The 10,761-nt window shown below is 43.9% G+C and overlaps 1 pseudogene; it reads right to left on the bottom strand.

Annotated features, from left to right (window-relative positions):
* Positions 1-7,112: 7,112 nt before the first annotated feature.
* LOC129409149 (uncharacterized) lies at positions 7,113-10,126 on the bottom strand (annotated as a pseudogene).
* Positions 10,127-10,761: the final 635 nt, after the last annotated feature.

The raw sequence follows: 10,761 nt of genomic DNA, 5'->3' as shown, positions 1-10,761 counted from the left end.
CTGGCTGTGCATACAATATATGAACCAATAGATAGAAGCCAGGAGAGAGTAATTGCAACCGACACATAGACAGAAATAGGCAAGCACGGTCTCTCACTGAAACACACTCCCACTGTGGAGAACATAAACACGCCATTTCTTTTGCAAAAAAAAAAAAAAAAAAAGTTTCCTTAATGACCTTTCTCTACATAGTAGTTTCTGAGTTATGAATACTAAGCCATTTTCTCATGCAGAAATGAAAATACAATTTTAACCAGAAATAAGAAAGTTAATATCTTCATGTGCTTTGGAAAAATGTCTTCATGTTGAAAGATTGTCCAATAAACTGAAGGCTTATGGGGATGGAGCATGTGAGCATGTCTGTCCTGCCTTATTCATCAAATCAATCACATTTAGTTACAAAGGGACATGGAAGGCAAGTCTGTGTCTGCTCACACAAGTATTAGAAAAGCTCCTGGAGAACACGGCATACTTAATCAAAAAGTGCATGAATGCAAGAGTGTTCCTGTCACATTTGTTTTTTAGGGGATTTGAGCTCTTTTGAGGCCTTTTGTGTTCTAATGCTCCATCTTAGCCTTTAAAGTACTAAAAGCTGTAGAGTTTTTCAGAAAAGAGCTAAGAATTGAAACCTGTCTGTGGATGCCATCAGTCTTTGTCAAAATGTACTAAACTGACACATTAATGTTGGCTTGGCTCTATTCGAACTCTCTTTGGGCTTCAAATGATATGCTGACATCACTATAATGGTACACAATACAACGGGACACTTTCTGAAATATTTATAATAGTAAATATACCTATCAATCATTTGTGATTTCTAGCTCTATACCTCTTTTGTGCAAACTATTGGTTCCCACTGAGTTGGACCCAGTGCTATCTCTCCAGAGCAGCTTCAGTAAACACTATACAGAGGGGCACTGGTCAGAGGTCTTTTTCTGTAGACCCCAGGAGGTCAGCAGAACTACTACTACTACTAGCAGTAGTAATAAAGCCTGACATTTGTGTTGTACTGTACAAGCCTGACAGCCCTTTCAAAGCATTACCCCGTTGTACTCATTATTCATTTTCATATTCATTAATTCCCTGTAGTAAGCCACTTCTGACAGAAGCAAGGCTGCCAATCTGCATCATCGCCCCCAATGACCGCTGCCAATCTCTCATGCGTTGCCCAAGGATACAAAAACGCATGGACAAGCCAGGTTGGAACTACCAACCCTCCTCTCTACCCCTATGACCTCTCCACTTGGGCCAGTGCCAGCCCATATAAATGTTCAGAATGTCATTCAAATGTTGTTAACTCAAATTCCATTTAAGCATTTCATGCACGGCAGGCACTACAACAAAATTGTTCAAAACTGTAGGCAGTTGTAACTTTTGTTCTCCCAATATATTACCATATCATTTATTATTTATGTCTAAAATGATATAATGTATTTGAAAATAAAATAGTAGTGATTGTTTTCCTGATTGTGTTCTTACTTATTGCTGCCCACCTCACTCATCAATTACTAATGTGTATTTGTATTCCAGACCTGAGGCAGAGGCATAAGAGCATAAAATGTGTTTTAAGCATATGAACAACAGGCTGATTTTGAGATTAACGTAGACTTTCTTTGTGGCCATTCTTGGTAGTATCTTACACAGCTCTTCAGTCAATCCGCTTCTTGTATTGAAGCTTTTACAATTCTGCCCCCACTTGGTAGCACACATTACTGTAGGTTACTATATAAGAGAGACTCATGCTGTGTGTTTGATTAACATTAAAACAGTATATGAGAAAGTAGACAGCAGTATATCAAGTCTACCGCAAACAAAGAATTATATGATGATCAGATGTGAAATAAGTGACAGAAGAAAGAGAATAATGGTGAGGAAGGTGAGAGCAGCATGTGAGGGATCGATGTCGAGCAGCTATATTTACCATGTTCCAATTAGACAGCAGCCGACTGGAGCTCACTAATGGCCTGACATTTACATAGACTCAGCCCTGATTTGTTGTGATTACACTTTGGATGGGTGCAAGAGGAGTGTGACTAAATTAAATCTTGGATAGGCATTTGTGTCTTGGAATTCAGTCATAGTTTTCTGGACGTTTTGTTTTTTCCAAAAGCAAACTTCCTAAAAAAAACAAGTGTGTTATGAACAAGCTCAGCGCATTATTTTGCTATGTGGAATTGATGAGCCAAATTGCAGCATTTGTTAATTATAGCATACAATGTCCACTAGGATGGGAAACTGCTAAGAATACCAGATGCCACAGTGGGACAGCAGTGGTTCTAGTGCATACTGTCATTGTATCCTTAGGCAAGACATTTGCACACCTGAGTGATTAGTAGTGGTTAGAGGGGCCAGTGGCAGCTGTGGCAACTACTACCTCCATGTATGAAATTAATAATGCACAAAACTATGAAGTGACTTTTAGCATCTGGAAAAGAGCGAAGCTAAAGTGCTTTATTAGTACCATTAAAAATACAATATATTCCTAAATTTTACAGTAAAGACAGCATTTTTTGCATAGTAACAACAAAGTTCATATTGTAAATTGCACGTTTTGGTCAAGAGATTGCCAAACAACCACCGGCCAATTCCCCGTAAAAAGAGCCTAGCCAATCTTCCATCACCCAATCCCACTAAACTGAAAGAAGCTCTCCTCCATCTCCCCTATCTGTGCCGGAGCGTGCAGGCTGACCGCACCCAGCCCCTATCCTCAGGCCTGCTCTTAACATAATCTCACAGGCCCTCTTTGCCTCTCACTGTATCCTGATATATCTCATTGCTTCTGCCATTTACCCAAACTTCTGCTCATTTCTTTGCCAAGCTCTATTGAACCATTTGTCCTGGCCGTGCTCATTGTAGCCAAACCACATTGAAATCTTCCTCACACCGTGCATTAGCCTTACACTAGCACTGTTATTCCTGGCTATGGCCTCCACCACAATCTCACTTGTGCTTGATCCTGCTTTACAGAGGTGCACACATGCACACACACACACATCCCAGATTATTTGGTGCATTTGGGAAGGAGATAAATGGCCCGGCTTGTATTGCCTGGCCACAGGTCGGAAAAGCCTGGAGGGAAAAATATCCATTTGCGAACCGTGTGACATTGGGGTAAGGTTTGTAAGGGATAACCGACAAAGAAAGTAAATGACTGGAATTGAGGCATGGTGAGTCCAATATACACATTTAAATATGTGGGCTCTACAGTTTTGTTTTGTTTGTTTTGTTTGTGTTTTTCCATTAGGTTGTTTCTTTTGTAATAGTATGTGGCATGGTGATATGGAAGATATTAACTACCGGTACATCTTTTTTTTTAAATAATTAAGGAATAAATTCAAAATATAGCTGTACCTCAGATCCAAAGAAATACTATAATAAGGACACTTGGATTACATGATCCCAGGCACACATTTTAGCAGGAGTAACATATAAACCACACCATGACCATACATTTGTCATATTTTCCACACTAATAATAACAGAATGTGCTATGAAAAACATTTATATTTTGCATAATAGTAGTATGTTGTTGCTGTGGTTACTATACTTTCTAAATGTCTGATTAGCACAAAGACAGAGGCTGGGAGACAGTGGCAGTGAGTCTCAGCTAGAGCCATCTGCTGCACAACAGGAGGAGGATCTGTCTGTCTGGGAATTACCTCCTGATGACAACACCTGGAGCGGTGTGCATGATTCATTAAAAGGACTTCTTAAAAATTTGTTGCATTTTTTAAGTTGTGAAATGACACTATGATGCTTTATATATATTGATCAATAAATGTATATAAATACAATATTCAGTTTTTGTTGTGATCTGCCAACCCTTTTTTATCATTATTAACTTTGTGCTTCATATAGATGGCACGTAAACATGTCCGTGAGCATTAATATTCTGATAGAGTGTTTCTGCATCTGCAAGGAGGCCATAGCCCAGCTCCTTCTCGCCGACTGTCTGTTCTCTTAATTGGAGCTGGGAGTCGAGGACCACTTCTCTGACCGCTGCAGCACCCATGGGAGCCAGGTGAGGCAGCCCACACATCTGTGTGTCTGAGAGTATGTGTGTCGCATAGACAGAAATCTGTTTAGACAGTCAATGGCGAAGACTTGGCTCCCTTATGGGGGACCAAGCTCAGAATACAGTAAATCAATGTACTGTTGAGTTAATAGTTGGAAGGGCTAAGGATACAGACAGTGCTAAGGGTTTGTTTTGCAGTAATTTAAAATAAAGCTGAAGTATCCTATAAAATTATTATATATTCACACAAAATGCAGAATCATTAATACAGCAACCTTGAGACTGTACCTTGAGAGGCTGAGAAGCTGAAATACTTTTAGGAATTTGCATATAGAATTTGTTTTATTTTTTTTAAGTATATAAATAAATCATGGATAGAATGAGAATGCTTATTGTCTGACTTGGTATAAGATAGTTTAGGTTTGTTGAGACATTATATGAAGAGAAACATGCAACGTAGGTCTCCTGGAAGAATAGCTCATAGCTAATGGAGGTCAAGTAAAATACAACATCAAAAGGGAAATGTAAAGCATTAAAACTAGCATTTGTAATAAGACTGGCTGACCCAGCCCTATTGTATTCTAACCACTAGAAGCTATCTACATTACTGCCATCTGATAATGTGCCAGTTTTAGTCTGACAGAACATCAGAAAGTACAGGTGAGTCTGAACCAAGGCCATGATGAAGGGAGGGGGAGAAGGGAACAGGTTTCACATCTGCCACCTACAGTTAAAAGAAAAATCAAATAAATATACAGATGGGAGCATTAACCTTACAAAAAGAGATGCTCTATTCCATATCAGCTACTTTCCATCTCTCTCACACAACATACATAATACAATCATCCAATCAACAAAAAGTGTTTACAAAATAATCAGTTAGCTTCAGCTAAAAAAATAAAAATAAAATACATGATTTTCAGTCCATACAAATATTGTTTTCCTCACTCATAACTTGGACATTTGCCATAAAATATCAACATATAGCTACAAGAAGCATCTTTTTACTTTTTAAAGTTTTGCTGGTGGACATGCCCCTGTGTAACTTTTATAGCTTAATAATTCTGCCTCAGGGTGTATATGTTTCACAATACTTTTTACATGTTTATCACTTTCCACTTGCCCTTGTATTGATGACCTTTGACATTCCAATGTTAGCAGTCTCTCCACTGTAATCTACATCCTCCTGACAAGCTCCAATTCTGATGTATAGACAACTCCAATCAAGTGTGTCATTTTACACTTCCACATCAATCTCAAGTAGATCCCTATTCTGTGACCCCCTCCTCCTCCTACCTGTGTGTCTTGCAGAGGTGCATATATTTTAAGATCTTATGTGGCTATTCTCATCATTTTTGCACTAAGGATGATGAGTCACATTAAAATCAATAAATACGAATGACAGATCAGGCAGCGGACAGCGAGCTGTGCGTGAATGTCAACATGTTAAACACTTTACATTGGAACACAGGTCTGTGTTTACAAAGGTAAGCCTCATAAATATTCAAATAATGTCAGACTGAAATAATGTTCAGATAAAAATAATCTGGTAGTCTAAACTACAAATTAAATGTTGTTAGATTTAGTAAAATTTACCATTAGCATTGAGACATACATTTTCATAGACATTACATTAGAGCAGAAGTGGCTGTGCAGTCTGTCCCTCTGACCAGTAGCCAGTAGTGTGTAGCTCGCATTGTGCCATTGAGCCTGTTGTAAAAACAAAGCTACCTAGCTATTGACTAAACATCTAAAATAGCTGTTAAAAAAAAGGAATAATATATATCAGCACATTTTTAGCTTGATTAAAACAGTGATTAAGTAAAATTGTATGACTTTTTAACTCAAGTCCCTAAAAGAATCAAACACATACAATATTATGATAATACAATAAATTACACAGTTAACAAAATTCAACCAGTTTAAATTACGTAAATTTTGACCTTTAGAACTGTGTGGAGATGGATGTCACAAATCATCACGTGTTTTCTGGTGCAAGGTTGTCACGGTAACATTAATCAGCAGAGCTCTTTTAGTGGTCCAATCTGGGTCACAAACAATCTGTAACTTGTGACCACCTTTGGAGCAGAAGGTAATAATGAATTTACAAGGCACAGGGTTTAGTCACAAAAACTCCATGAACCATTACTAAGATTGAACACATCAACGCCATTCTATAGTTTAAGCTTATTTGCCACTCTGGTAAGGATATAATGCATTAATCTACTTAAATCTATATAATGAATGGGTACAGCCTATAAATATGATAACAACACTTCATTAGCCTATGCATGAACAAAGACTTATTTCATAATGAACAAATAGTTTATTATTCGGGCTTAGTAACTACTTAAAAGGCCCATATTATGTTATTTTTGGATCTATGTTATGTTTCCTGATCAAAAAAATAGAGTTGTGTTTTGTTTCATTCACACATGTTCATCCAACACACAAATCCTGCATATTTAGGCTAAGTTATTGTCTCAAACAGAAAGCACTTTGTTCAACCTTGTGATGTCATGTGGTAATAAGGAGGTACTCTGTTTGTTTTAAACTCCATACACCTTCATTAGAACCATTTGCACAATTTCAACCCTGGATTTGCCAATCTCTGCTAAATAAAAGATAAAAAGTACCTGTTAATTAGAAAACAATTGTTTACGTATGTAAACACGGTTCTATGAATGAAAGTGAACCTGTAACCACGTGACTACAACCCTCGGGTCAGGAGCATTATGCCAAATTAAACACACCTGTGGGTGCGCGCTACACCTATATGAATGATGCGCGTGCACACACTCACCCTCTTTCTGACGACTGGGCGTAACCAGCCAATCACCGACATGTGACCAGGACGGTTACAGGTTCACTTTCATTCATAGAACCATGTTTACATACGTAAACAATCGTTACATTTCATTTCAGTGAACCTGTAACCACGTGACAACAGTATGCCAAATCAGTCACAGGGAAGGTGAGGTGGAGCCCACAAGGACACACCATCTGATAAATAAGTAAGCACATCAACCACAAGTGCAAGTGCATGAGCAGCTTTATTGCAAACATAGAGCAATCTCATAATAACAAACACAAAGTGTCACCCATCCATCACAGCCCCTAAAACAGCAGAGGGGATGGTGGAAGTAGGCAAATTCAGCTTGTAAAACTTGGCAAAGGTAGAGGAGAATGCCCAACCAGCAGCACTACACACCTCCTCCAAAGGCGCACCTCTGAACAGTGCCCAAGATGCAGCCATTCCCCGTGTAGAGTGAGCAACCACTCCATGCGGGGGAGGCTTCCCTGCATGATTATAAGCCATCGCAATGAGATCAACTATCCAGTGGGGCAGCCGCTGTTTTGTAACAGGCCTGCCCAATGTGGATGTGCCATAGCTCACAAAAAGGTTATCCACTGAGCGAAGCAAGCTGGTACGAGCCACATAAACCTTTAGGGCCCTTACAGGGCACAGCACATGCAGCCTCTCAGCATCCTCAGAAGAGTGTGGTGGAGGATAGAAGGACTCCAAGACCAAAGGCTTAGCCACATAATTCCTAGGCAACACCTTGGGTAGGAAGGCGGGGTTCGGCAGGAGATGAACCACCTCATTCTCGTCCCCAAAACGGAAAGAGCAGCAAACTCCCCCACTCGCTTAGCCGATGATATGGCAAGTAGAAAGAGCATTTTTAAACTCAGGACCCGCAGGTCCAGGTCAGACAAAAGCTCAAAAGGAGACAGGCAAAGTGCCCCGAGGACTACCTGCAGATCCCAAGATGGGAGCAAATGACGTCTGGAAGGGCAACGCCTCCTAACACCTTTCAAAAACTGTGTTGCAAGGGGATGCGACCCAGGGGTGAGCCAATCACACCGCTCATGAGCCGTAGAAATGGCAGCAAGATATCCACGTAAAGTGGATTCCGAGCGCCCCTGATCCAAAAGGTGCTGAAGGAAGGACAACACCATAGTCATGTCACAGGACACAGGGTCTACACCAGTCCTGTGGCACCACCCAGCAAACACGCTCCACCTACACCCGTAGAGTGGTTGGGTGGACAGCCCTGCTCAGCCCAAGAACATGCCAGCGCTGCCGTTCAAGGGCCATACATGAAGATTCAGGACTTCGGGCCAAGGGTGCCAGATCTGGCCCTGGCCCTGTCCCTGGGACAGCAAGTCCTTTCTGGTTGGGAGGCACCACGGTTCCCCATCCAGCATCTCGTACACCTCGGACATCCAGGGTCTCTGCGGCCAGTTCGGTGCCACTAAGCCACTCATGCCTGGAACAACCTCACCCTGCCAAGCAGAGCTGGAAGGAGAGGCAGTGGAGGAAAAGCATAAAGCACCCCTGGAGGCCAGTTCTGGCTCAGGGCATCTACCCCCAGTGGTCCTGGTAGGCCGTTCATCGAAAACCACAGGGGACAATGAGTGTTGTCCTCCGTTGCAAATAGATCCACTGAGGCCTGACCAAAGCGGCACCATATCTCATCCACCACCTGGTAAGCGCCACTCGCCGGGATGAGGAGCGCCTCTGGACAGCAGATCTGCTGCAACATTGAGGAGGCCAGGAAGGTAGAAGGCTCTCAGAGACATGTCCTCTGACTGGGCCCACAGAAGGAGCTGGCATGTTCTGGCATGCAAAGACGAAGACTTCAGACCGCCCTGATGATTGATGTAAGACACCACTGCAGTGTTGTCCGTTCGTACCATCACCTGCTTGCCCCTCACCACTGGGAGGAAGTGCTGCAGTGCCAAACGAACAGGAGATTGATGTGCCAACTGTCGTACAGAGTCCCAAGTCCCTCGGGCAGTCCTGCCTTCGCACACAGCTCCCCAACCCATCTGGGATGCATCGGCAGTTATAGTGATTCGGGCTGCCCCAAAGCCTAGAGGAACCCCGTCTGCGACAGCTCTGGAACCCATCCACCATGTGAGGGTCTTGAGGCATGTGCGGGACAGGGTTACCTTCCTCAACCTGTCCCTGGGCATGGAGAGCCTTTGGCACACAAACCACCTCTGAAGTGGTCGTGTGTGCAGTAGACCCAGAGGCACTGCCTGGACCTAGCAGCCTTTGGCATTGCAGAGCAGTCACAGTGCACTGAGCAAGGCAACTTGCTATGCACTCCCTGATGGCCGTCACCCACTTTGGTGTCAGGCAGGCAGTCATTGTGACTGAGTTCAGGACCAGCCCCAAATATTCCACCAAAGTGCTCGGGACAAGGCGGCTCTTCTCTGCATTCAGGTGAAGACCTTCGGAAGTTAGATGGTCGAGAACGACTGTAGTGTGCTCGCGAGCCATGCTTGGGGACGGAGCGCACACCAGCCAATCGTCCAAATACTTCAGCACTCTGATACCCCTCCTCCGGAGTGGGGAGAGTGCGGCATCGATGCACTTTGTCAAAGTTCGAGGAGACAGTGACAGGCCAAACGGGAGCACATTGTACTCGTAAGCTACACCTCGGAATGCAAACCGCAGGTAGCGACGATGCGTGGTCCACAGTTGTGAACCAGTCGCCTGCTCAAATGGCCTGAAATAATGCTGTCAGTCTGAACGGAAGAACCTTGAGGTACTTGTTTAACCTCCTCAGGTCGAGAATGGGGCGGAAACCACCTGTGCGCTTTGGGACAAGGAAATACGGGGAGTAGAACCCCTGATTTCCCTCCTGTGGATCCAGTGGACGTATAGCCTTTTTGGAGTGTAAGGCCGAGATCTCGCTGGCAAGCACTCCTGAAAGAGAATTGTCTCCCACTTTTGTCCATAAAATGCCCCGAAAGCCTGGAGCGTGGAGGCGGAATTGCAGAAGGTACCCACACTCCAGGGTCTTTAGCACCTATGGGCATGAAGTGCACTGGCGCCAAGCACTGAGATGGGTGCTTGAAAGACTTGATGCCAGCCGAAGTGTATAGTCAGGAACGCTGGGCAGACTTGGGCGGACTCCGTGCACCGCGCTCCCGAGAACGAGTACGGACCCTCTGTCGGCCCATTCGGGGAACAAAGGCCTGTCTACCACCTCCAGAATCCTGTGAGGAACCCTGACCCACTGACTGAGGTCTTTGTGGGCCAATACGTCTCTCTGGGGCCATCAGAGGACGTGACCTCAAGAGCCCCTGATTGCGCATTCGCACCTTTTAGGCTTCATCCAAGGCTGCCTCTGCAGCTGCACCAAACACATGACCAGGCGAAATGCTGGCCCCCAAAACAGCAGCATGTTCCGCCTCTGACAAGGCCGGCTGGCTCTACCAAATGTGGCGCCTGGCTATGATGAGATGGGCCAAGGAGTTACCCAGGACCTTGGCCTGAGCACTCGCTCCCTGAATCACCATATCCATGATGTTAAGTCATTTCAGGCATGAGCTCAGATGGGCTCTTAGAATCCAGATCTCGGATCAGGCCCTCCAGATACACAAGAAGTAGAGCATTGGTGTTTGCCAGTCTAGCAGCCATGGCAGTAGACTAATAGGCTTTCACCACAAAGCCATCAGTAGCCATGCACTTCTTATTGGGATGACGGGCGACCCGGCCCGAAGGGGATGCCCCAGCCAGGAGTGCAAATGAAGGTCCCATCCAACCCATGCTCAGCAGCACTGTGAAGCACACTTAGTGCAGAGCGGGGAAGTAAAGATTCTCTTGGCCGAGCCCACGACTCTTTGAGACGGGAAACAAAATCCAAATAGACGGGCAAAAGGGCATAGCCCTGGCGGCCCGAACCCCCATCTAATGCAGAAGCCTTGGGTGGAGATGGAGGAGCAGGAAG

This window comes from Boleophthalmus pectinirostris, unplaced genomic scaffold, assembly GCF_026225935.1.
Source record: "Boleophthalmus pectinirostris isolate CB_2022bp ecotype Guang Dong unplaced genomic scaffold, ASM2622593v1 HiC_scaffold_19, whole genome shotgun sequence".
NCBI classification, from domain to species: Eukaryota; Metazoa; Chordata; class Actinopteri; order Gobiiformes; family Gobiidae; genus Boleophthalmus; species Boleophthalmus pectinirostris.
This window is presented reverse-complemented; position numbering and strand designations above follow the sequence as displayed.